Source organism: Rhinopithecus bieti, unplaced genomic scaffold (genome assembly GCF_001698545.2).
Source record: "Rhinopithecus bieti isolate Rb0 unplaced genomic scaffold, ASM169854v2 scaffold_1618, whole genome shotgun sequence".
NCBI classification, from domain to species: Eukaryota; Metazoa; Chordata; class Mammalia; order Primates; family Cercopithecidae; genus Rhinopithecus; species Rhinopithecus bieti.
The window spans coordinates 3,911,696-3,938,287 of record NW_016803937.1 but is presented as its reverse complement, the minus strand read 5'-3'; the positions used below and the strand labels follow the sequence as shown (position 1 = coordinate 3,938,287).

The 26,592-nt window shown below is 56.5% G+C and overlaps 1 protein-coding gene and 1 long non-coding RNA gene across 2 annotated transcripts in view; one reads left to right on the top strand and one right to left on the bottom strand.

Annotated features, from left to right (window-relative positions):
• Window positions 1–2,402, bottom strand: part of LOC108521056 (uncharacterized) — a 16,752-nt gene extending 14,350 nt beyond the window's left edge. Inside the window, exon 1 of the long non-coding RNA XR_001883114.1 lies at window positions 393–2,402. This is a non-coding gene — a long non-coding RNA (uncharacterized LOC108521056). The remainder of the gene's footprint in view (window positions 1–392) is intronic.
• GSE1 (Gse1 coiled-coil protein) overlaps window positions 1–26,592 on the top strand; it is a 525,655-nt gene that overhangs the window by 306,525 nt on the left and 192,538 nt on the right.

The window sequence follows — 26,592 nt, the reverse complement described above, 5'->3', positions numbered from 1 at the left end:
TCCCCAGGCGCCCCGGCCCCTCCCCGGGCTCCGCGCCGCGGGCAGGGCGCACCGCGCAGGGACGCCCCGGCTGCTCCGTGCCCCCCACCCCCGCAGAATCCCGGGGCTCCATCCCCGTCTCCGCCCCCTCCGGGCCCGTCCTCTGCCGCCCCGTGACGCCCCTACTGCTCGCCTCTGCCGCAGGCCATGCTGGGCAGCCCCTCCTAGAGTCCCCGGGTCCGGCGGCCCCGGGGCCGGCGCAGGATGCTGGGCATGAAGACCTGGTCATCTCTGCTCCAGAACCTCAGTAAGTGCCCAGCTCACCGCCCCGTGGACGGGAGGGTGGGGGTTCCGGGGTGGAACTTTCTGGGGCGCGCCACCCACCCGGGGCTGGGACTTGGCCCCACACTCACCCCATCTCGCTCTCCAGCCCCATCACCTTCAGGCCACGCACGTGCTCCCCAGCGCCGCCTCCTCATGCTGTCAACTCAGAAGAGAAGCCCTGGGTTGGCTTCCTCAGGTAGAAAACCCTTGAACCCCGCGGTCTGGCGGCGCCTGGGCCGCTTCTAGGCAGGCGGGGGAGGCTGCCCTCAGACCCCGTGTAGGAAAGTGGCCGGCGGGTACCGGGCTTGCTGTACCGCAGGGCTCTGCCTTAGACTGGCCATGGGGCTCCTGGAGGTGGGTGCAACCCAGGCAGGGCCTCTCGTGCCTGCAGTGACCCGGGAGGTGGGAAATGGGGCTGTGTGTGTGGACTTCGCGCCCTCTTGCTTGCTCAGGTGGGACCTGGGGTGGGTTGTGGGGCTGGAACTCTCAACCTACCCCTCCCCAAACTGCCCGATCACCTCCCTTGCCCCATCAGCTCCCTGGGGAGGAGAGCTCCTGGCATGAAGGCCTTGTATTACTGGCGCAGTTAGGCTGCGAGAGGGTAAGAGTCACAGAGCCCGCTGAGGGTGGGTAGCGCCATGAGTCCCATCAGAGAGAGGGTGAGCGAGACTCTGAGGCCCGGGGCAGTGGCGCAAGGTGAGGGCAGTAAAGCTGGCGGTGGGCCACTGAGGTCCTCGGGCTGAGAGGTGGCTGGGGTGAAGAACGGAGAGAAGCCTTCAATGAACAGCAACCCTGGCTACCAAGGTCCCTTCGGGGGGGCTCCAGTGACAGAGAATGGGCGGGGATGCTGGTCTCAGGACTGCTCCTTCCCATCCTGACCTTCAGGCACCTCACCTGCAGGCCTTTTCTTCCAGGTGAGCCAAGCCAGCAGCAGGGGGACGACGCCACCCCCCATGCCTGGCCCCTCCTGGCTGCCTTGCCGGCCGGCCCACCCCTCCTCTCTCTCTGTGCACCTCTCTGCCTGTTTGAACTGCAGCTTTTAAAGCTTTTTGCCTTTTGAAAACTCAGGGGGGAGAAAGAGTCATTTGTGGAGAGGTCGCGAACGGTTGATGATTATAGTCCAGTGGGTAGAAAGAGCTTAAAACAAATCCCTGTCCATCAGATGTCGGCTTAGGCGGTTTCCAGCGCTCTCCTGGGGGGCCGGGGTGGGGGGCAGCCGCTTAGAGAAAAGGGGAGGCTTTTTTCCTTGAAGCTAAGTGAACCTGCAAAACTCTCTTCTTATTTGGGTGTTTGATCCCTGCTCTGCTCTGCCTGGCTTCCTCTGATCGCCCTTCCTCTGGGTGCCCGGCTGGTGGAGGAGGGCCTCGACAGCCCCTAGACGGCCCCTCGCCAGCTGTGTGACCTTGGCCCGGTCATGCGGTGTCTGGGAGTCTCCGTTTTCCCCCAGGGGTGATGGTCATGCGGGTTGCACAGGGTACTCACGAAGCCTCGGGAATGTGCCACCATCTCCCAGGCGGAGAGTGTACTTGGCTTGCAGGGTGTGGTGGTTGGATTCTTGGCTGCTCCCCCTCTGCCACACCGACTCCCCTGTCCCGGTGCAGAGGCTGCCTGCCTGGAGCTGGAAGGGCTCTCATTTTGTTTCCATAGCCCAGCTAGTGGGGCCGGGAGGAGCATGGCGGCTGGAGAGGCCTGTGTTAAGTGCTGGGTTGACTGCCCGCAGGGGCTGGTAGGGGCCCCTTATGGATAGAATGGGCCCTCCTTATGTCCTTTACCTGTGGTCACACCTCAGTCCTCATGGCAGCGTCTGGGGGAGGGCACTGGCTTCATGCCCTCTCATTTTTGCAGGTGAGGAAACAGCATGCTCGTTTTTCAGGGTCACACAGCTAGTGAGGTGCGGAGGGAAGAGGCTCATGGGAGCCTGGGCAGTCCCACTCAGGGGCACGCTCCCAGCCAGCCATCTGTGGCTGCTGGCATCTCTTCCTTCAGTGCCAGAAAGACCCGGTCACTCTGATATCCAGGAGTCTGGGACGGCCCCTGGTTCCCGGCAGCATGCAGCAGTTGGGTGGGAATCCTGGGCTCCTCCGTCGGCTGCCCCCTGCCCACCTGGAGCTCATGCCTCCCCAGCTCTTCTGCCAGCCGAATCTCATGCTGCTTCTGTGCTATGCCCTGGCCCTTCCCATCTCTGCTTGGTGCCTGGGGTGTAAAGGAAGCATGTAATAGATCCATGAAGAGCACCAGACCTGGGCTCCCATCTGGGTTCTCCTTCATTACTGCTGTGTGACTTGGGGCAAGTGACCTCACCTCTCTGTGCCACATTCTCCCATTCGTTCCATGGGGATGGCAGGACTGCCCTGCTAAGGGTAAGTGCATCAGTCCAGTTAATGACTGCATACTGTCAGTGTCATAAATGTCAGCTGCTATTTTTTCTTCCACCTGAAAATTCCTTCCTGCTTTTCCCTACCGTCTCCCCATACATCAAGGCCTAGCTTAAATGCCACCTCCTCCAAGAAGCCTTCCAGATTCCACCCAGCCATAAGTCATCTCTCCTGCCTCCTTATGGTCTATGTTGTTTTTCTCAGTGGAATTTATACATTTGTACCTATTTTCTCTCCCTATCAGACAGATGTTCCTCAAGGGAAGATCCTTTACATTCTCATCTCAGAATCTTCCAAGCTGCTGAGTATGTAGTAGGTGCCCAATAAATGTTTGTCAGATGAATAGACAGTAACCATTTTTCCTGCCAAACCAATGAGTGGCTCCACTTCCCAGCTATTCAGTGAGCACTTTCTTCTAATGATTAGTGGAGTCACATCCGAAGTCTGTGTGTACTTTGGGATGCCTTAAAATTGTTTCCAAGTCCCGTGGGTGGATGAGCTCATTGGCAGGGGTGTGGACCCAGCCTAAGAGCTTAGCTTTTCCTTTGGGGCCCAGAGGGCAGGTTCACATCTCAGTGACAGCAGCCAGCTGTGGGAATGTGAGAACACGGGCACTTTGGGTGGAACACGTGGTCAGTGTTGAAAGGACATGGGGTGGATGATCCTCAAAGCCAGGTCATGGTAACCCGGCTGCCTGCCAGCTGACCTGCTCTGCCAGGGCCCAGGCTCTGGTAGCCAGGAGTTGCTCTCATTGTGCTTTGAAATTAAGGGCTATGGAGCAGCTGCCACGCGGGGGTGGTGATGTGATTACTCCCTGAGCAGGAGTGGCCCCAGGACCTCCTGGGGAGCGGGCAGGGCTGTGTGAACCCTGGGAACCCCTGCCATGGCTGCCAGCGACCGTGGGCCCAGGCCAGGCTCTGCCCCTGAGATTCCATGGCCTCAGAGGGGCCCTGCTGGCACACACTGGCAACTGAGCTCATGGGTCCTGAGGAGTTAGCAGCCCTGGGAGGTGAGGATGGCATTTGGGTGCCTTATAGATAGGGCCAGGTGGCCACATGGGCCTTTGGCATTCTCGAAGACTCACTGCAGGTGGCAATGACGGTGGTACCATTTGTGCTTTTGTCTTCCAGTAAGGAAAGTGTGCAGAGTGTTTCCAGGTTTGCAAATTAAATATATAGAAAGGGAGGAAGATGTCTGGGTACAGTGGCTCATACCTATAATCCCAGCACTTTGGGAGGCCAGGGCAGGCAGATCACTTGAGGTCAGGAGTTTGAGACCAGCCTGGCCAACATGGCGAAGCCTCATCTCTACTGAAAATACAAAAATTAGCCAGGCGTGGTGGCAGGCGCCTATAATCCCAGCTACTTGAGAGGGTGAGGCAGGAGAATCACCTGAACCCCAGAGGCGGAGGTTGTAGTGAGCTGAGATAGCGCCACTGCACTCCAGCCTGGGCAACTCTGTCTTAAAAATAAATAAATAAAAAGGAAGAGGCCAGGCAGGAAGTGGGGCAGGGTGGGCGGTAGATGGCCTGGACTCTAGCCTCCAGCAGCCGGGTGAGTATGCAGACCCCTGCTGGATGGTGCGGGCACCCGCGTCTTCACCCTTGTCCGGCTAACAGTAAGGAGTGAGGGTCTGGAGCCAGCCAGCCTGGGTTCGCATCCTGCTGCTGCCTCTTATGGGCTGTGTGCAAGACACTTGGCCTCTCTGTGCCTCAGTTTCCTCATCTCTGTCTTGTTCTAGTCAGCTATTGCTATGTAACAAACTATCCCAAGACATTGGCATAAAACAAGAACAAAAATTTTGTTTGCTCGTGAATCTGGGGATGCAGCTAGCAGCTCTCACCTGGGGTCTCATGTTGTTGTATTAGACAGGGGCTGGGTTGGGAGCATCTTGCCGATTCTGTACTTGTGCCTGCTGTTTGGGCTGGGAAGACTCAAATGGGTGGGGTGAGAATGCTGGGTTGGTCTCATCCCCCTGTCTCTCAACGTGGTGGCTTTAGCTGAACATCTTACTTGGCTCCCAGAGCCAGTGTCCCAAGAGAGGCCCGCAGAAGCTGTGTGACCTTCCCTGACCCAGCCACAGGGGTCACGCAGCATCACTTCTACAGAGGCAGCCTCCAAAACTGCCCAGGTTCAAGGGGAAGGTACGGAGATACCCCCTCCAGATGGGAAGAGTGTCAAAGAATTTGTGGACGTTTTTCAGGACCGCCACATACCTGCTGGGGGTGTTGGAGTTGACGGTTGATTTGTGTAAGGCACGCTTACAACATAGGGAGTATTTAGTGAATGTCAGCACATCTCTGAGCTGGGACCTGAGACATTGTCTGCATCGAAAGCTACACAGAGGGACAGAAGAGAATGGGGCATGGGAGGGGTCGGGGTTGCAGACTCACCGTCTCTCATGCCAGTGAGGACTCCTTCTCTGCCCATCCCTCACTCTGTCCCTGGAGTGACTCCCTGGCCTCCTCCCAAGAGCCACGGCCCACCTCGAAAGCCTTGCTGGAGGTCCTGATGGGCGACTGATTCCCACCTGTTGGGTCTCAGGTGTTTCTGTGCTTGAGGTTCCCTGAACCACAAGAGGGTGGGAAAGCCCTAAAGGAACAGGGAATATTCCAGAACCGTGGGCAAGGTACGAAACTCTCAGAGCCTCAGCCTCCCTAACTCCTTGAAGGGCTGGACCAGCTTCTTGTAGGGCCCTTTCCTTTTTTTGTGTTTTCTGAGATGGGGTCTCACTCTGTCACTCAGGCTGGAGTACAGTGATGCAATCTTGACTCACTGCAACCTCCACCTCCTGGGTTCAAGTGATTCTCCTGCCTCAGCCTCCTGAGTAGCTGACATTACAGGTGTGTGCCATCATGCCCAGCTAATTGTCGTATTCTTAGCAGAGACAGGGTTTTCACCATGTTGGCCAGGCTGATCTTGAATTCCTGACCTCATGTGATCCACCCCCTTGACCTCCCAAAGTGCTGGGATTACGGGTGTGAGACACCACACCCAGCCCTCGCAGGGCCCTTCTGTGCCTGTGCCACCCAGAGACGTCATCTTGGAGAGCTTTGAGAGCCAGAAGGTCATGTCCCTCCCCTCCCTGCCTGGAGCCACACAGAACAGATGTTGGCAAGAGTGGCTGCCTTTCCCCATCTACTGATGTCTAAGAGTATGAGCTGGAAGAAGAATAGCTAATCTTAGTGTGCTGGGGGTGTCAACCATCTACACTGAGTTGAATAGAGCCACGCCCAAAATTCACGTCCACCAGGAACCTCAGAATGTGACCTTATTTGGAAATAGTTTCTTTGCAGGTGTAATTAGTTAAGCCTCTTGAGCTAAAATCATCCTGTATTAAAGTGGGCCCATGGCTGAGCATGGTGACTCACGCCTGTAATCCCAGCAGTTTGGGAGGCCGAGGCAGGTGGATCACCTGAGGTCAGGAGTTCAAGACCAGCCTGGCCAGTGTGGCGAAATCCCATCTCTACTAAAAATACAAAAAGTTAGCTGGGTGTGGTAGCAGGGGCCTGTAATCCCAGCTACTCAGGAGGCTGAGGCAGGAGAAGCTTGGAACCTGGAAGCGGAAAAGGGTTGGGCCCGGTGAGCCGGGAATCCGGGTGCATTGTACTCCAGTGCACAACAGAGGGCAGAAAAACTCCTGTCTTAAAAAAAAAAAAAAAAAAAAAAAAAGAGAAAAGCCGGGCACGGTGGGCTCCAAGCCTGTAATCCCACACTTTGGAGGCCGAAAGAAGGCGGTATCACGAGGTCAGGAGCTCGAAGGCATACTTGGCTAACACAGGTGGAAAACCCCGTCTCTACTAAAAATACAAAAAAAAAAACTAGCCGGGCGGTGGCGGCGCCTGAGTCCCAGCCTACTCGCGAGGCTTGAGGCAGGAGAATGGCGGGACCCGGGAGGTGGAGCCTTGCCAGTGAGCCTGAGATCTGGCCACTGCCTCCAGCCTGGGCCAGACAGAGCGAGACACCTCCGTCTCCAAAAAAAAAAAAAAAGTGCGGCGCCGAAATTCAGTGGCAGGGACCCTTATGAGAGACAGATGAGGAGAAAACACAGACACAGGGGCGGCCACGTGAAGATGGAGGCAGAGATGGGAGTGGTGGGGCCACAAGCCAGGATGCGCTGGTGCCCACCAGATGCTGGAAGGGGCAGGAAGGACCCACCTGAAGAGCCTCTTGCAGGAGCGGGGTTGGACATCTGGCCACTGGGACTGTGAGGGAGGGCATTTCTTTGTTTTTAGTCAGCCAGTTTGTGGCCATTTGTTAAGGTAACGCTAGGACACAGGCATCACCTTTTCCCTACCTTACATATTTTAAAAATGTGCAATGGTTAAAAATTCTGTCTAACATTCCTTATGGACTCTGAGGCCCCCAATACTGTGGGGCATAGCTTCGGGGACCTGGGTCCTGCTGCTCCCTGAGGCTGGGAAGTCACTTCCCTCTCTGGTCCCCAGTTCAGGTGGGAGAAATCAGCTGGGCTGACTGGAGGAAGGTCATTTTCCAGTCTGAAATGCACCTTGCAAAAATCCAGCCTTTTTCCCAGCAGGTGCCCAAGCAGGTCACCTAACTACAGAGGATTAGGGACACCAAAAGTGGGAGGCAAGGTGGGAGGGGGAGCCAGGGCCCTGGGCCCATCAAAGTCCCCAACCAAGCATGAGGTGCGTGCCCCAGGACCCCCGTCCTCACTGTGATTCCCCACAGTGGCAACCATGGGTATGGAGGGCTGCTCCTGCTCACCCCAGGCCTGAGATGCCACCCCCTCCTCTGCCCAGAGGCCCCTCCCCGGGATGTGCTCACTCTGAGGGTGAGGGCAAAGCTCCAGTGTGCGGGAGCCCCCATCCATGTTCCGCTTTTTCTCACCTCCTACCCCTCTAGAAAGTCGGCAGCTCGAGCCAGCTGGGCTGTTCAGGCTGTGCCCACGGCACCCAGAACTTGCTGGAACAAGGAGGTGCCTGAATCCTTGGTTGAAGTGAGAGGGCACCTGGGGCCAGCCGGGGGGGTCTTCCCACTGACTTGGAGTGCCTCTGTGGGGCTTGGTGCCCCTCAGTGATCCTCCAGCCGCAGCCAGACTAAGCTCAGCACACCACTGGGCAGAGCTAGGGCTCAGGCCTGGAGAAGTCAGGGCTTGCCCGAGGCCCAGGATGCAGAGCTGGGATCCATGTCTCTTTCCCGAGTGATATGGCCACTTGGGTTCCCCTTCATGTCCGGCCACTGTACCTGGGATGCCCCATGTGTAGTTTCTTGGGTGCCCCTTGTTGGGGCGCTGAACTCATCTCCCTGGTAACCTGCACCTGATAGGGCCAGATTCCTTCCCAGGTTGCAGTGCGATTGCTCTGTGCCTCAAGGAGCTCGGGGTCTGGGAGGGTTGTCTGGGTGCCCCGGGAAGGGGCTGCACCTTGCGGGGCTCTTCTGCAGGCGTGAGCAGGCGGGCTCGCAGCCATTGGGCTGCCCAGGAGAGCCAGCCCCCGCCCCCTGCCCACTTCCCTTACCCCCACAGCTGCTGGGGTGGAGAAACGCTGTGACCAAGTCAGTGTTTCTTTTAATGAGCGGCGATTAAAACAGTGTAACCGTGGCGGTTTGGTAGCTTCTTTAGGAGGAAGCAGAGAGCCCAAACAGAATCTGAAAAAAATACAAAGATAAAATAAAACCCAGTGAATTTTTAATAGTGATTATCTCCTGAGACATAGCGCGTTGCCATCTGGCAGACACGCGGCCCACTGAAGCTTGGTGCTGGTGGGGAGGGGGGCGCTGGGGGCTCCTGCTGCCACCCCAGAGCAGGAGCCTTCAGGCATTCCCTCCATGGACGCCTCTGTGGCATGTCCTTGAGCCCAGCCATGTCGGAGGTGCATGGCTCAGTCCTCCCCAATCTGCCCTGGGCACTCTCAACCCGACCCCTGCCCAGAGACACGCAGTCGCTGCTGACCTGAAGAAGAGGCTGGGCTCTCAGCATTTCTGGTGGGGGCAGGTCCCCAGCCCCAGGGGTAGCTGGTGGCAGGGATCTGCTGGTCCTAAGGCTACCTTATCTCCTTTGAGGATTTCGTAGCTCCAGCCTCATTTAGTCACAGTTTAAGCTGAAGATCGTAATGTTGGTTGCATGGTACCGTAGGCCAGGCTCATAGGCCTTTCAGCCCACATTTATTTCATTTTCTTTATTACTTGTTGAGACAAGGTTTCGCTCCGTCACCCAGGCTAGAGTACAGTGGTGAGACCATAGTTCACTGCAGCCTCCACTTCCCTGTCTCAGGTGGTCCTCCCACCTCAGCCTCCCAGAGTAGCTGAGACTACGAGCACGCCACCGTACCCAGCTAGTTTTTTGTGTGTTTTTTGTAGACCCAGGGTCTCACCATGTTGCCCAGACTGGTCTTGAACTCTTGGGCTTCAGCAATCCGCCCTACCGACGTGCAAGGATTACAGACATGAGCCACTGCACCCAGCCCATTTATTTCTTAATTTACTTTTTGTGATGATCTCGCTGTGTTGCCCAGGGTGGAGTGCAGTGGTGTGATCCTAGCTCACTGCAGCCTTGAACTCCTGGGGCCCCAGTGACCTTCCCGCCTCAGCCTCCTGAGCAGCTGGGACTGCAGACACACACCATCGTACCTGGCTAAGCCCACGTTTGTTAAGTGACCACTTGTGGCTGGAGCCTGTGGTGGCCCCTCATGGGAGAAACCTGATGAGTGTTTACACCTTTAGGCACCGCAACACCATTGAGGTTTGGGGCCAGATACTTCCTTGTCCTGGGAGCTGTCCTGTGCTTTGTAGATTGACCTTGTCCTCTGCCCACGAGACGCCAGTAATACCGGTTGTCCCAGTGTGACAACTAGACACCTGCCCAAACATCGCCAGGTGTCTCCTGGGGGATCTCAGACCATGCAAAATGCCCCTGTTGAGAAATCCTTGTTTAAGGTATGTGTATGTTTCCTGAGGCTGCCATAATAAATGACCATAAACTGGGTAGCCTAAAACCATAGGAATGTATTATTTGGTAGCTCTACAGACCAGGAGTCCGAAATCAAGGTGTGCGCAGGGCTGTGCTCCCTCTGGAGGCCCTGGGGGAGGGTCCTTCCTTCCTCTTCCAGCCTCTGGTAATTCTGGGTGTTCCTCGGCTTCTGGCCACATTGCCGTGGTCCCTGCCTCCTCCTCCTGTGGCCTTCTCTCTGAGTGTCTGTCTTTATGTGCTATTCTGTGTCCAAATTTCCTTCTCAGAAGGACAGCTCATTGGACTTGAGGCCCACCTTATTCCCGTGTGGCCTCGTCTTACCTAATTATATCTGCAAAGGCTCTGTTTACAAATAAGGCCATGTTACGGGGTGGCCATGCATTTTGGGAGGCATAGCCCAGCCCGGCACAGCCCCAAGCTCAGCAGCGGCTCGGGGTCCAGTCTGGCCTCCCCCTGTTGGAGCCCAAGGCCTTGCTCACTCTGACCCTGCTGCTCTCTGCAGCTCTGTCTGCTTCTGCCACCGGGAAATGACTTTAAATGGCCTAAAGGCAAAGAACAAGGTCCGGGAAGCTGTCACCATTACATGGATCCAAGCGAGATGACTTTGGCACCTCTGGTAGGGAGCAGGGCGCTGGAGAGCAGTGGGGGTAAGAGTTGGGGGCTGCAGCCTCTCCTGGGCTCCCTGCAGCCCCTGCCATGCTGTGGCTCCTCCGACTGAGGCTTGATCTGTGTGTCTGCAGAGGGCTTTCGGCCCAAGCCCACTGGGCTTCTCTCCACGTCAGCACAGGCGAGGGAGGCTGAGGAGTTCTAGCCCAGGAGGTGCGCTCGGCACCAAGGTGCCAGGAGCAGAGCACGGGGGAGGCCTCTCGAGGGAGGACATTTGAATGGAGATCAGCAGGCAGTGGGAGGGCCATGCAGAAACTGTCCTTCGTTCCACGGCCTATTTGCTGGTCACTGACTGCACCATTTACTGTCCTGGCCACAGAGACCGCATTGAGTAAAAGATACAGGTCCCTGGCCTGGGGAGCTTGTTTCAGGCAATAAACAGTAAAAGTGATGAGTTGAAAGGTGCAAAGTGCCGCGGAAACCAAGTTAGGGCAGGGCCAGGGCCAGGAGCTGGTGGAGGAGTGGGCAGGCTGCAGGATTTAGAGAGGTGGTTGGAGTCCTGGGGCTGCCAGATCAAAGCGTCACAGACTGAGGAGCTTAAAACCACAGCTGTTTGTTCTCTCCCGGCTCAGGAGGCTGGAAGTGTGAAATCTGGCAGGGCCAGGCTCCCTCCAGGGCTCCCGGAGAAGACCCTCCCTGCCTCTGCCAGCTCCCCCTGGCTGCCGCGGTCCTTGGCTTGTGGTCACATCTTCCTGCTCTGTCTTCATGTTGCCTTTGCTCTTTGTCCCCTCTTCTTATAAGGACACACATCGTGGGATTTAGGGCCTACCCAGATAATCCAGGGCCACCTCATTGCAAGAGCCCTCACTTAACCACATCTGCAAAGAGCCTTTTTCCAAATAAGTCACACGTACAGGTTCCAAGTGCAGATCGTGGTCCTGCCTTTTGTGGGGGATCACCATTCAGCACTACAGGAGGACAGCGGAGACCTCTCTGAGAAGTCTGGTGGGGAGCAGGGCGCTGCGGGGGAACATCTGTGTGGAGCACTCTCCCAGGCACTAGCATGATTAGCTCCAAAAAACAGAGCTGGAGCCGGTCTAACGCCTAAGAGAGAGCTCCAACTCTGGGGGCCGAAGGCCTGAAACCAGCACGGCGGGGCCGGGGGGGCGCAGAGTATGACATAGGGAGGCTCCCAACAGAGGAGAAACATGAGCTGACGCATCTTCCAATGGATCCTCTGCTGCCACATGGAGGATGAGGTGTGAGGACTGAGGCGGAAGCAGGGACACCAGTGAGCTGGCTCCTGCGCCAGTCCAGATGAGTGGTGCTGGGCCAGGCCAGGGACCTGGGACAGAGAAGGGGGCCAGAGGTTTGGGCTGTCCATGCAGGGAGAGCCGACATCTCAGTGCAGCCTCCACCCTGCCGGCCCGTGCTCCGATGGGTTTCTGATTGTCTTGTCTTTCTCCCAAACAGCCTGCCCTGCCCTCTGTCCTCCTCCCCATCCTGCCACGTTGGCAGCTGCTGTTCCTGGGAGCCGGGGGAGTACAGCTGGAGGTGCACAGAGGGAGGCGGGTGGGGGACCTCGCACAGCGGGGATGCCAGAGGGGCCATGCCAGCCCCAGCAGGGAGTGACATTTCATTCCCCTCTCTGCGGCACTTCCCACAATTAAACCTGAGTGCCTATTCTGATGGCCTGACCCAGCCTTGGGGAAAGTGCTTCCCTGGGCTGTGTCCCCATCACCCTCTGTCCTCCCCTAGTCCCCCTCGCTCTTACCACCCGCTCTCTCTTTCCTCTTCCCCCTCCTTTCTTTTTGTTTCCTCTTCCCCTGTGCCCCTTGCCCTCCTCCGTCTCCCCCCCACCACCTTCTCCTCCCCGACAAGCTCCTCTCTGCCTGGAAACTGAGCCTCCAGGACCCCTGGAAGAGGGAGCCTGGGGAATAAAGATGCCACAAAGCCCTTGTGCCAGTTTCCAAAATGAATGTTGCTTTTCATACTTCATCCTTCAATCCTTATCGTCTCTAATTTATTGGACAGACCCCGTGGTGCTGACAGATTCGCGACCGGGACCTTGGCGTGTGAATTTCCCTGTAATCTCCACTCTGTTCTCCAGACATCTCCAGTCTATCTCCTGATGCAGTTGGGGCGACCCCATGTCCTCTGTGCCACCACTAATGTGGCCCAGGCACGATAAATTGTGCCTTGTAATAACACTCCCCGATGGATTAATTGACCCTGCTCTGATGGGCGGTCCCCGATGGCCCCTTCTCTTCCTGCCCCTTCCAGACAAGGCCCCAACTTTTCCGTCTCCTTTCCTTCCCCTTCTCCCTGCCGCCACCAGCCCAGACCCCACCCATCTCCTGAAAACCAGGGGCAGCAGGGGAGGGACGGTTTGCAGAGCAGTGCAAGTACAGACAAGTACGTTGCTGAATCTGTTATCAGTGCTGGGGGCCCCTCGGGGCTGCCTGCACCTGGGCGGGGTGGGACATCACCAGCCTGTGGCCCAAAGGCTGGGGGAGGATGCGGGCAGGCGGACCGTGTTTGTCCTGTGGAGGCACCTGGTGTCCTGAAGCAGGCGAGGGCAGGCTATCCCTCCAGCCTGGCCATGCTGAGGTGGAGACGGTCTGCTGCCTGGAGCCTGTAATTGTGCTAAGGAGTGATGATTTATCACAATGCTGGCTCCGGCCTTCAGAAGCTGGATTATTTGTGGCACGCCTCAGTTCTGTCTGAAGGGCCCGGGCAATTCTGGGCCTTGTAAATCTAGTGACAGGGCCTCTGTCCAGAGGTCAAGGCCTGAAATTTCCCAGGCCAGGGGCCCTCTCCAGAGGGAACTGGAGCATCTTGCTTGTACCGGGAAGAAAGAGGAGGCAGGAGCTGTGGGGGGAATGTTTCTTCTAATTGTTTTTCTTTTTTCTTTCTTTCTTTTTTTAAATACTAGAGATGGGTTTCACTATGTTGCCCAGGTTGGTCTCAAACTCCTGGGCTCAAGTGATCCTTCCGCCTCAGCCTCCGTAAGCGCTAGGATCACAGGTGTGAGCCATTGCACTGGCCACTTCTTTATTGTTATTATTATTGAGACATGGTCTCTCTCTGTTACCCAAGCTGGAGTGCAGTGGCACAATCTTGGCTCACTGCAACTGCTGCCTCACAGGCTAAGATGGTTCTCCCACCCCATCCTCCGCAGGAGCTGGGACTACAGTTGCATGCCACCAGCTAATTTTTAAAATTTTTTGTAGAGATGGGATTTCGCCATGTTGCCTAGGCTGGTCTCAAACTGCTGAGCTCCTCTCCCTCAGCCTCCCAGAGTGCTGGGATTACAGGCATGAGCCACCGTGCCTCACCTTTTGTTGAGGCCTGCAGGCTTCTAAGCACACGATAGGCTCCTGGAGACCCGGGATGGTGCTCAGTGGAATCCGATGAGAATTGCTGTGGCAACGCGGGGGTACCTGCCGAGGCTGGGGTGACATTCAGGGATGGTGAGGTTTCTGGGTGTCTTCTAATCCCCCCACACACATGCATAAGACAATCCCAAATAAGGCAGGCAGCCAGCAATCCTGGAATGCACGTTCTGCTTTAAATTCCATGTATCATGGCTTCATGGCAGTTGCTGCCCATGCCTTCTGTTCCCTGGGTCACCAGCCATTCTTGCCTCGTTATATTCCATCCCCCTTGTGGCCTGTGCACATGCTGTTCCCACTGGCTGACCCAGTGTGTTTATATGACTCTTTTATTTATTTGTTTTTGAGACAGAGTCACTCTGTCATCCAGGCTGGAGTTCAGTGGCATGATCACAGCTCAGTTGATCTTCCCACCATAGCCTCCCCAGTATCTGGGACTACAGGCGTGCACCACCACGCCTGACAATTTTTTTTTTTTTTTTTTTTTAGTAGAGACGGGGTTTCACTGTGTTGCCCCAGCTGGCCTTGAACTCCTGGGCTCAAGTGATCCTCTCACCTTGGCCTTCCAAAGTGTTGAGGCTACAGGTGTGAGCTACCATGCCTGGCATTGTATGTGGTTCTTTTTTTTTTTTTTTTTTTTGAGCTAGGGTCTTGCTTTGTTGACCAGTCTGGAGGGCAGTGGTGCAATCTTGGCTCGCTGCAACCCCCACCTTCCAGGTTCAAGTGATTGAACCTGCCTCAGCCTCCCTAGTAGCTGAGATTACAGGTATGCACCATCTGGTTAATTTTTGTATTTGTAGTAGAAATGGGGTTTCACCATGTTGACCAGGCTGGTCGAGTGATCTGCCTGCCTTGGCCTCCCAGAGTGCCGGGATGTATATGTGGTTCTTGATTCCTGTGCAACTTCTTGCTGAGTTGGAGCTGACCCATCGGGGACTGGGTGGGTTTTGGCTCTACAGCCTGTCCCCCGTGCCCTGAACACGTACACAGGAGCTGCTCAATGAAGACTCCAAATACGTGCTTTGTTTAATGTGCATCCTGACTCTTTAGCCAAAATTAAAGCCCTAGGAGCTCTTCCTCTGTGTGCTGCCCACCTAGGAGGGTGCCCCCCCAGCCACAGGCAAACATGGCCACAGCCACCTGGGCCTACCCGGCACCCCTTATCTTACCGTGAATGCTGCGAGCCCCTCTGGCCTCCTGGGCTCTCGGGGGTCACTTTCCAGGTGCAGAAGAAGGTCTTAGGGTTTTTTTTTTTTTTTGAGATGGAGTCTTACTTTGTCACCCAGGCAATGGGTGATGTCCGCTCACTGAAACCTCCAGCTCCCGGGTTCAAGCAATTCTCCTGCCTCAGCCTCCCAAGTAACTGGAATTACAGGCACCTGCCACCATGCCCGGCTAATTTTTTGTATTTTTAGTGGAGATGCGGTTTCACTATGCTGGCCAGGCTGGTCTCGAACTCCTGACCTTGGGATCCGCCCACCTCGGCCTCCCAAAGTGCTGGGATTATAAGCGTGAACCACCACGCCCGGCCTAGGATTTTGTTTTTTCAAACAGTTTTATTGAGATAAATTTCTCGTATCTCGCAGTTCACCCTTTTCAAGTGTACAGGCCCATGGTGTTGAGTCACCATGACCTCATTTCAGAATGTTCTCGTCACCCCAGAAAGAATCCCCCTCCCCATTAGCAGTCACTCCCCGCTCCCCATTTCTCTGCCCCAGCCTCAGACGTCCACTCATCCGCTTTCTGTCTGTGGATTTCCCTGTTCTGGTCATTTCAGAGAAGTGGACTCCCATACTGTGTGACCTTTTGTGTACAGCCTCTTCCGCCAGACGTTGCATCTTCACAGTTTGTCCATGCAACAGCGTGTGTCAGTACTTCCTGCCTTCCTGTGGCTGAGGAATATTCCATGGCATGGGGCCCAGCGTGGTGGCTCACGCCTGTCATCTCAGCACCTTGGGAGGCCAAGGCAGGCAGATCGCTTGAGACCAGGAGTTCAAGACCAGCCTGGCCAACATGGTGAAACCTTGTCTCTACTAAAAATACAAAAGTAGCCGGGTGTGGTGGCGGGCGCCTGTAATCCCAGCTACTCGGGAGGCTGAAGCAGGAGAATCGCCTAAGCCTGGAAGGCAGAGGTTGCAGTGAGCTGAGATCGCGCCACTGCGCTGCCGCCTGGGTGACAGAGCGAGACTGTCTCAAAAAAAAAAAAAAAAAAATTGCGTGTCATGGAGAGATCAGTGTGTCCGTTCAGTTGGGGGCCATTTGGGCTAGTCCTACGATTTGGGTATGAAGAATGGCACTGGCATGAACGTTCTTGCATGAGGTGTTTTTTTCTTTCTTTCTTCCCCTTCCTCCCCCCTGCCTTTTTTTGAGATGGAATCTGGCTCTGTTGCCTGGCTGGAGTGCAGTGGCGCCATCTCAGCTCAACTGCAACCTCTACCTCCCAGGTTCAAACGATTATCCTGCCTCAGCCTTCCAAGTAGTTGGAAGGACAGCCGTGCGCCACCAGGCCCGGCTCATTTATTTTTTGTATTTTTAGTAGAGATGGGGTTTCACTATGTTGGCCAGGCTGGTCTCAAACTCCTGACCTCAGGTGATCTGCCCATCTCAGCCTCCCAAAGTGCCAGGGTTACAGGTGTGAGCCACCACGCCTGGCCAATTTTTGTATTTTTATTAGAGACGGGGTTTCTCCATGTTGACCAGGCTGGTCTCAAACTCCTGACCTCAGGCGATCTGCCTGCCTTTGCCTCCCAAAGTGCTGGGATTACAGACGTGAGCCACTGCACCTGGCTTGCATGAGTTTGTGTGTGGATGTTATGTTTTCGATTCACTGAGTGTGGAGGTTTTTAGCTCACCATCCCTTCTCTGTGCAGGAAACCTCCTGTTGGTGCTGCGAGGGGCTGGCTGGGGACGTCACATTGCCGTGTGGAATGAACATTTTCTGAGTGTCACTGTGTGCCAGGTGCCAGCCTGAACCCTTCACAGAAGCCCAAGCAGTTCTGCAGTGGGGCTGTCGTCATTCCCAGTACAGAGTGGGGAAACTGAGGCCCAGGCCCAATGGCTTATCATTCTGCAGTATCAGGGTTTGTTTCCTCCTCAAAGCTCTCCATGCCTGGTGTTCAGATTCCAGATCTGAGGACCCAAAGCTCAGAGAGGCCCCAGGGTGCTTGAGGCCACACAGCGGCCACGATGTAGGACAGGTGATGTTTCTCTGCCATCGCCCGTGTTCCTGGCTGGTCCCCAGCACTTGGCTGAAATCACTAAACTAACATCAACATCCTGAGCGTCCTGTTCCCATTGAATAGATGATGAAACTGAGGCACGGAGAGGTGAAGTGAGGAGCCAGGGTCATTGGCCTCAAGGGTCCCAGCCAGGAGTAGGACTCAGGCAGTTTGACTCCTGAATCTACAGCATGGCCCTGACATTGTTCCACTTGCATGAGAAGCAGATGTTTGGATGGGGATGGAAGGAAATCCCAGGGCCCCACTGGGCCAGGCGGGACTGGGAGTTTTCCTGGTCCACGTCTTCTGTATCTCGGTTGCTTCCTGGCCGTGTGGCAGGGGGCGCATGTGGGGCCTTTGTGAGCCTCCACCCGCCTCTGCCTGCTCCCGGGTCCCGGGGAGCTCTGCTTGCCACCTCCACTCCACCCTGTTTCGGAGCCCTCTTGGGCCTCAACGCTCCTGTGACTGCAGCTGCTGAAGGGACACCCGTTCTTTGTCCTGGGAGGCCCAGTGGGGCCCCTGCCTTCCCCGGCCACTGAGAGCAAATCACACGGCCCATCGAACCTGTTCCTCTGCTTGGTGTCTGATTGCCCTCCTGGGAGATGGACCAGGGACAACCCACCCTGCGTGTCACCTTCCCAGCAGGTGCGGCGGGTGGCAGGGGTGACCAAGGCCCCTGGGAAGATGTGGGGCCAGATTGGGTGGCGGGCACTGTCGGTCAGGTCCAGGCCCCCCATCCCCACCATCTGATTTTTCTGCCTGACATCCCATTGCCCCCTTCCTGAAGTTTTGACCTGAGGCCCAGAGACCTCTGCTCACCTCCCTGCACTCCTGAAATAATACTCAGAAGCAGCTGGGCTCCACGCTGAGCAAGCGCCGGCAGGGCCCCCAGGGAGCAGCGCGTGCAAAACCGCAGGTCTGCCACCCCATCCCGGGACAGCGTATGCTGCCTTTGCTCTGATTTCAGTTTGATTTTTTAATCTGCCCTTGCTCCCTTTCTGGGCCACTCGGCCTCCCGCCTCGCTTTTGGTGTTTTCCCAGCCTGCCCTGACACCTGCTCTTCCTGGGACAGCCACGCCTCGCTCGTCTCCCCACCTGGTCCTTCCCCGAGCCGCTGAGGTCAGAGCCAGACTTCCCAGGTTTACACCCAGCCTCGGCACGTGGTGCAGCCACTCTGCGCCTCAGTTTCTTTCTCTGTAAAATGGAGATAAAAGACATCTCCTTTTTTTGAAAAATTTCCTGAGATAAACCATGTAAAGTGCGTAGCACAGCCAGTTTTTTTCATGGGAGGAGGCTTGTACCAGGCTCAGATGGATCAAGTGCATAGCACAGCCAGTTTTTTTTCATGGGGAGAGGCTGTACCAGGCTCAGAGGGGAAGAGGCAGTGGTTAACTCTGGGTGGGGACAGAGGAGCTTAGATGCTTAGTGAAGGGGTTTGAGGGGTGGATAGAGTTTTCTAGAAGGAGGTGTAGGGGAAAAGGCAACCACGTAAGAGGAACCTTGCAAGGAATTTGAAGTTAGTTCTTCGTGGCATGGCTCCTCTTCCTTCCAGGTGGGGAGTTGATTGAGATGCTTTAATATTATGGAATTTTTCTGTTGTGTGGCCAAGGTTTGGGCAATTGATTGTCCGTTTTCTGGAAGTGCTTGGCGTGGTCAGTTTTCCGTGAGCTGAGACGAGCAGAGTGACACAGGGCCAGCGCTCTTTTGACCTTGAGGTGTTCGCTAATTCTGGCCCACCAGAGCAAGTACATTTAGGGAAGACTCGCCCAGGGCCGGCCTTTGGCGTAGATGTGGTGTAGAAGCGTGGAAAAGTTGAGGAAGATTGGTTCTGTGATGACCACGTTTGGGGCCCCAGAGATGTTACTTGTGATGTTGTCCCCAAAGGTCACACCGCGTAGAGGGTGGCAGAAACTGGGGTGCGGCGCAGCCCTCCCCTGGCATCACATACTCGCCGCCACGGACCATGCTGGCCTGCTCGCTTGAGCCCTGGGGGGCAGGGAGTGGCCGGAAGGCCCGCACCCGGGACTATGCCCCTTGCAGACGGGCATCTGGGCTCAGGTCCCATTCGCTTTGGAGTTCATGTCCCCCACCTGTTAAAGGGAGCTCTGTTGTGAGATCCACCTTGTCCTGTTTGTTCGGGGCTCAGGCGGACTGTAGGAGGGAGCCTGGCACCATGCTCCGTGTCTCAGTGCCCGGTGCTTGTCGGCTGCGATGAAGAGCGGGGCGATGGGAGACGTGGTAGGGTCCAGCTCCGGGACCCTCCAGAACATGCTGGGACTCGCTGGTGCTGGGGGTGCTCGGGTGTGTGCCCAGTCCTGCCAGGTGAGAGCGTGTACTTGTGTGCTTCCTGCTGGGACTCGCTGGTACTGGGGGTGCTCGGGTGTGTGCCCAGTCCTGCCAGGTGAGCGCGTGTACTTGTGTGCTTCCTGGAGGAGGGCGTGGGTGCCTTGAGCTGCCCTGCAAGGGGATTAGAAAGGCTCTACTTGGCTCCAGAGCAGGGATCAGGTCAGGCGGTCTGGATTCAAACCCCCAGCCCATCTCTGACAACTCGCACGACCTGGAGTGAGTCCCTCAGCCTCCACATGACTCAGATCCCCCCGCCCCCCATAAAATCCTGGTAACAATAGTCCTTACCTGGGGGCTTGATATGAAAACCGACGTGAGTGACGTGGATGGGACATCTGTCTTCAGTGCCAGCCTCTGTTTGCCAGCCTCTGTTTTGAAGTGTACGTTTTGCTTGTGTGTACAGATCAGGCACCCCCATCCGGAAATCCAACATTCAAGGTGCTCCAAAATACAAAACTCAGGCGAGCACAGTGGCTCACGCCTGTAATCCCAGCACTTTGGGAGGCCAAGAAGGGCAGATCACCTGAGGTCAGGAGTTCGAGACCAGCCTGACAAACGTGGTGAAACCCTGTCCCTACTAAAAATACAAAAATTAGCCAGGCGTGGTGGTAGGCGCCTGTAATCTCAGCTCCTTGGGAGGCTGAGGCGGAGAATCGCTTGAACCCGGGAGGCAGAGGTTGCAATGAGCCAAGATCGTGCCTCTGCACTCTAGCCTGGGCAACAGAGCGAGACTCCATCTCAAAAAAAAAAAAAAAAAAAAAAACAAAACAAAATACCAAACTCTCCGAGTGGCAATGCGACACTACATCTAGAAAATTCCACACATAAGGACTTAACATGAACTTTATTTCATGTACAAATTATTCAAAGTATTGTGTAAGTTACCTCTGGCTATGTGGATCAGGTGTATATGAAGCATAAATGAGTTTCCTGTTTAGACTTGGGTCCCATCCCCAAGACATCTCACTGCGTATTAATACATGCAAATATTCCGAAACCTGAAAAAGCGAGGCTCTCTGTCCCGAGCTTTCAGAAGAGGAAGCGTCCGCTGTCACTGCCGCTGTTCCCTGCCTGGGTGGGTCGTGGGAGAGCGAGAACAGAAACGGGGCAGAGGGGAGTGCGTGGAGTTGAGTCCCCTTCTCTGTGACCTTCAACCTTGGGCAAGTCCCTCACCTACCCTGTGCCTCCGTTTCCCCACCTGTACACTGGGGTGCTAAGGGGCTGGTCAAGAGGGTGTTGAGAGCCTGTCCAGTGCCCGTGGCCCAGCCCAGCCCGGCACACAGCAAGCGCTCCACGAAACCTGTGAACAGTTCTTTCTGGTCCCTTCTCTTCCACCAGGCGATGCCCAGGCCCCTGGCCACTGTCCCCGCCCACTTGGCAGGCCCTGTGGGATCAAGTGTCCCTGAGGCGGCAGGCTGAGACGGACGGGCCTCCTGGCCGCACACCTGAGAACATGCTGGCAAAAGCGTTTGCTTAATTAATTGACTTGGAGAGAGGGAGCCCATCCCCGTGTAAACCTAGCAGCAGGCTCCGTGCTTGCCGCCGGGATGCCGCGAGTGCAAGGCTAGACTTTAAATAAGGGTGTGATTATTGTTTGAATAATTGAAGAATGTTGGGGAGCTTGCCGTCCTCGGTGTACCGTCCTCCTGTCTCCTGTCAGCAGGCCTCTGGGCCCTGCCCGTCACAGGTACAGCTCTGCTGCCTTCCCCTCAGCTGGGACAGTGGGGGACTTTCAGACCTAAGCGTTAGAGGAAACCCCCTCAGCGACCCTCCCCAAGAGGTGGTCCCTGTTTTCCAGATGGGGAAACTGAGGCAGAGCTGGGGTTACCCCGGAAGGCCTTCGGATTCGCGGTAGGGGGACATCCCACACTTGGTGACTTTATGTGGCTCCCGGACCGGTTACGCTATGTAGGAATATGCCCCTTCGTAGAAGCGCAGTGAGGTTTTTCCATCCTAACAATCTTCCGACTGGGGCGGTGAGCGAGGCGTGGCCAGGGGCCAGTGGGTCCTACACACCTGCCTCTCTCCCTGTCTCCTCTGCAGGTCCCCTGGGAACCAGGAGAGGGGTCTGTGCTCAGAGCCAGTATAGCCAGCAGGACTCGGATGGGAGCCCGGTTTTCCGTTTCTGCCAGTGATCGACAGCTTCCTTCTGGAGATAAAGTAGTTTTTAAAAATTAGTTGATATAAATTATCCCTCCAAAACCCAAACCAGAAACAACAGATGGATTTGAAGGAGTAAGTAAATACTACAGGGCAGGGTGTATACAGACGTGGTGGAAACCGCAGAAGTGGCCCTTGAGTGACAAAGCCAGGGAGACGCATCCGCTGCACAGCAGGGACCACCATGGTGCTTCACGGGCCAGGCCCGTTGGAACGGATTTTCCGCACGCAGCTCACGTGTCTCCTGAGGGAGGGGCTGTTATTTCCCACATTTTTACAGCTGGGGAAGTAGGCGCAGAGAAGCTTAGTAACCTCCTTCAATTGCACAGCAGAGCCAGGACTCAAGACCAGGGAGGGCCCTGGCACACAGCCCCTCTCAGCCGCTCCACCTCTGCTCTGTGCGCCGGCTTTGTGCCCGGGTGGCCCCTTTTCTGTAGCCAGCTCCCCTGCCTTGCCTGTCTCCCTGGGCCCCCTTTCCAGTTCACGGTCTTTGTCCTCCACCATGACGGCCATGTGGGTGCTGCCTAACCCTGTGCCTGCCCTGGGTATGGGCTGCACCCCGAACCTAGCCTGAGGAACCTGCCTGCTCAGCCCTCATTCAGCCTTGATTCCTCAGCACCTGTCCTAGGCCCGGGGCCAGGCCCTGGGGACCCACCAGTGACCGCCCCTTGCCAGGCTACCCGTTGTCCAGATGGTGCAGCAGGGCCACTTCCGCCACCACAGACAAAAGCAGGATTTATGGTTGTCAGAAAACCATCTGGAACATTCCGGGCAGTGTTCACGCCACCACACCTCCCAGGGAAGTGGAGTGACAGCCTGTGCCCGGAGATAGGCACCCCAGGGCCACCCACTCATGGTTTCCCGTGCCCAGAGGCATGGATCCCAGGCCCTGTGTTTTCCCAGAGAATGGCATCGGTCCAGAGAGGGAGAGACAGGAGCCCGCAGTCACCCAGCAGGGTGGGCCGGGTCCCGTGCAGCCCTGGCACAGCCACTGTCACACCAGGGGTGGTGGGGAGCCCTGTCCTCCTCCTCTTCCTCCCCTGTGCCTTCACCTCTGCCTTTATTTCATGTTCCTGGGTGGCAAAGGAGGGAGCCAGGCACAGCCCCTGCTCAGTCTGTGCCCGCAGCGCCTGCCGCCTGCCGTTCTGGGAGGGCATCCTTCATCCCGCAGGCCCGGCCGCCACCGCCGCCGCGTTAAGGACAGATGGATTACAGCTAATGAGCCTGCTCGCACCATTAGCACTCGAGAGCCTTCCTCGGATTAAAGCCGTGCGCAGCCCGCCGGGCCAGCTTGTCACTCGCGAGGTGGGCGCCGAGGCGGCCGGCTGTGCATCAGCGTGCCCGTAATTGTTCCTGTAATTGGGCCGCCTCACTCCTGGGGAGCCTGATGCCACCCTCCCTAGGGATGGCAGGCAGGCAGAAGCAACCCTCCCACCGCAGCCCCTACCCAGCCCAGGCCCCAGGTAGGAGCTGGGAGCTGTTGCTCTGGGAAACACCCACGTCCTTTTCCCAAACACCCACAGAGAATGAGCACAGGCCCCTTCACCCAGGCCCTGAGGACATGAGCCTGCACCAGTGGCTGCCTCCCCTCTACAGGGACCCTGTTCTGGCCCAGAAGCCTGCTAGGGGGTGTCATGGCCCCATTCTACAGATAGGGCATAACGGCAGCTCCATGCAGTCAGGGTGCCCACCCCAGGTGCGGCCCTGCCAACTGGGGGCACCCCACGCCCAGTCCCTCCAATTGCAGCCTCTGTCCTCACCTCCTCTTCCTCTTCTCTCCCACCCTACTCCCTTCCTCCCTGCCTCTCTCCCTCTCCCCTTCTCTCTGTACTCACACATAACACACTTGCACACTCACTCATTCACATGCTCCCTTGGTGTCACCGGCTGTCACACGTACGCACACACTCCTGCCCTCGAGAGCACGCGTGTTCTCACTGCACTCAAGAGCCCGGGAAGCCTTCCAAGGGCAGCAGGGACCCTCCCCTGTTCTCCCCGGCGTTGCCCAGGGCCACCGTTACCCTGCAGCACAGCTCCCACCCCTTGGCATGGCAGGCATCAAAAAGACATTGCAGCCACTAAGTGGCACCAGGTGGCTCCGTTTAGGGGGTGGCGTGTCTCCTGTCTTAGAATTTCAGGATTCCAAACTGATAAGGCCTTGCCTCTGGGTGGAACTGTCCACAGCTCCTGTGGCCGGCGGCCTTGGTGTGGAGTCTCCTCTCTCCTTGAGGGGCCTGCCCTGGCCCCCAGCCTTGTCGCACTCCTGCCCCAGCAAGGATAGGAGTGCCGTCTCACTCTCTGCCCTGCCTCCTCCAGCAGCCTCTCCATGCCTGGGATGGAGCGGGCATCTGTCCTGTCGCATGGGCTGTTCTCAGGGGTTCCCCCAACCCCACATTCGTGGCTCCCTCTACCTCCCTCCTGGCACGGCTGGGGCCTCGCCAGTGCCTGGTGCTCAGTGTGCATTTCTTGGGGTGAGTTCAGCTGTTACTAAATGTAGGCTGCAGGATTCAGGTGAAATTACAATTTTTACTGATTTCTTGTGTGGTCATTTTGTGCCTAGCCCTGGGCCCACCTCACCATAGGCACCCCAGTGACTTGGGGTTCACAGGTGGTTGCTGTGTACCCCAGGAGGTTCTGACGCAGGGAGGCCTTGGGCCACGCTGGAAGGCAAGAATTCCAGAAGCTTCCAGAGGCTGCCCTGCCCCAGTGGATGGGTTCTCTGTCCAGCTGGGAAAAGAGGGGAAGCAAAACAGAAGCAGAAGAGATTGTCCTGCTCTAAGTGGACATGGGCACAAGTAGCACCTCACTGGGTGTCACCTCCTTGCCCCCCAGGAAAAATTCTGCATTTACAGAAATGACTGAGTCTGCCTTGCACTCACAGCCTTGCGTCTCCTCACGTGGCGAGCCACCTCCCGTGGATACAGAGGAGTGTTTTAGAGCTCAGTTTTTGCAGAGCTGAGCTCTGGGGTCTATGGAGTCTTCCCGGCTGTGACAGGCATGTCGAGGGCCTGAGAACCCTCATGTGGTCTGTGTTTGCACCTGGGCAGGCCAATTTCATAAACACTGAGGCCTCGTTATGAGCCAGGCAGATGTGAGCCCACAGTGACCACATTATTCCCCTTATTTCTATCTGTGTTATAGATGGGAAACAGGAACAGAGAGGCTAGGTGACCTGCCCAGGTCACACAGCTGGGAACAGCAGAGCCGGGCCCTCGAATCCAGGTCCCCAAGTCCAGGATGGGAATCACCCCGCGATACAACCTTGATGGTGACCCCAGAATAGAAGTAGGAAGCTGGGGGCTTGGGGCCCGGGGTGTGCCCTCGGGAAATGGGGAGTGATGGGGGAAGGAGATGGGCCGTCCAGGCCACTGCTCACTCCGGAATGATGGAGCTCAAGGCAGGCATCTGTGTGACCTTGCACGGTTTACGTGCCCTTTCCACCTCGGTTGGTGGTCCTTCGAGGCCGTGGCTCCTGGCCTCACACGGTGATTTGGGGCAAGGGTGACCCACCCATCACCGATGCCCCTCGCACCTCTAGGGCTCTACCCCAGTGCCACTTGTCACTCCTCTGGACTCTGCAGAGCAGCGGCAGCCCCACTGCCTGGCCATCGAGACCCTAGCAGGACCAGACAAGGGGAGCCTGGGGGAATGTCCTGGAGTCTGTGATCATCTTCGCTGTGACCTTGCAGGGCCACACTTCCCTCTGCAGCCAGGAAGGAGGTGGAGGAAAGCCCAAGTGATGGGATTGGCTTCTGGAGGGCTGCTCCTTCCTCCCAGGTGTCATGGGCCCTGCCTACCTCATCTTCTTACTGGTCCTTTCAACTTCTCAGTGTCCCCATCTAGCATCCTCATCCTCTTGCGGTCTTTTCTCCACTTAATTCAGCTTGTCTGCCTGCCTCCGTTTATTAAGCTCCTACTGTGTGCTTCGGAGTATGCTCAGAGTACAAACAAAGGATGGGACCTGGTTGCCGTCTGTGGTTGTCGCACATTTATTTATTCGCACAGCTAGCACGCTACAGCCTATGGGGCTGTCTGCGTGGCTAAGCTCTAGAAACTCAGGGCCTTGTTGAAAGTCTGGCTTATTCCTCTCTCGGCAGGTCCAAGCTCCCTGTTCCTGCCAGGTACTGAACTGACTAGTTACGAAATGCTCACAGCCAGACAGAGAAGGGCAGACGCACCAGGGACTCAGGTTCTCGGTGAAGAGAGCCACAAGAGAGGAAGTTCAAGGTGCTGCAGAAACAGTCTTTCCAGAGGTCATAAAGTTGGACTTGGGTTTTGAAGGATGTGCAGGAGTTTGTGAGGTGGAGAGCAGAGGACAGAGTGATGGAGACTGAAGGAGGACCTTAAGCTGCCTCTGGGAGAAGCTTGAGCACACCGGAGAATTAGGCAAGGGCCTCAGGCTGGGGACCAGGGGAGCAGAGGTGGGTGATTTCCTGGACAGTGTGGCCAGAGAGGGAAGGTGAAACAGCAGGAGACACCCGATTCTAACAGCTGCCCAGGGGTCAGATTTGGGGTGAAGGACCATCAACAGCCCTGGCCTTTCGTTTTTAAATTGTTAGTATTTGCATTGATTCTTTTTTGCTCCATGGGCAACATGGTACAAATTACGCCAGGAAAAGCAGGTTCAGAGCTGCCCTTCGCAGACCTTTCTGTCATACTGGAAAGTATCCGCATCTTTGCGGATGTCCACACAGGACATGCGGTGTCCTGTGTGCTAGCAATGAACTACCCACAGCCTGGGCAGCGCAGGAATGGAATTTTAATTTTATTTCATGTTTATTAGCTCAACTTTGAATTGAAATCACCACCTGTGGCTATTCTACTGGACAGCTCAGGTCTGGAGTCAGAGACCCTCTCCCTGCCCCCAGCCAGCCCTTCCCCATCCTAGATGGGCTTTTGAGCCTGGCCAGTGGGATTTTCTGAGCACGGTCTCTGCCACCAAGATGCAAGAGGCTAGTGGCCCCTGCCTGTCAGTGGGCACTGGGGGCTGGGGGTCTGCCTAGTAACCAGGTGGCACATGGCTCCAGCACTGTCTGCCTTTGCAGTTCTCAGAACTGCTGCAGAAGCTCTCAAGCAGAGACAGGTGGTGGCACATTGCCCCTCCAAGGAGCAGAGACTGTGCAGCCATCGGACCCAGGCACACAGCCAGCGCCCACCCTGCAACGCCCGCCCCACAACCCTCACCCCACAGCACCCACCCCTCAGTGCCTGCCCCACGGCGCCTACCCCACAGCCCCCACCCCACAGCGTCTGCCC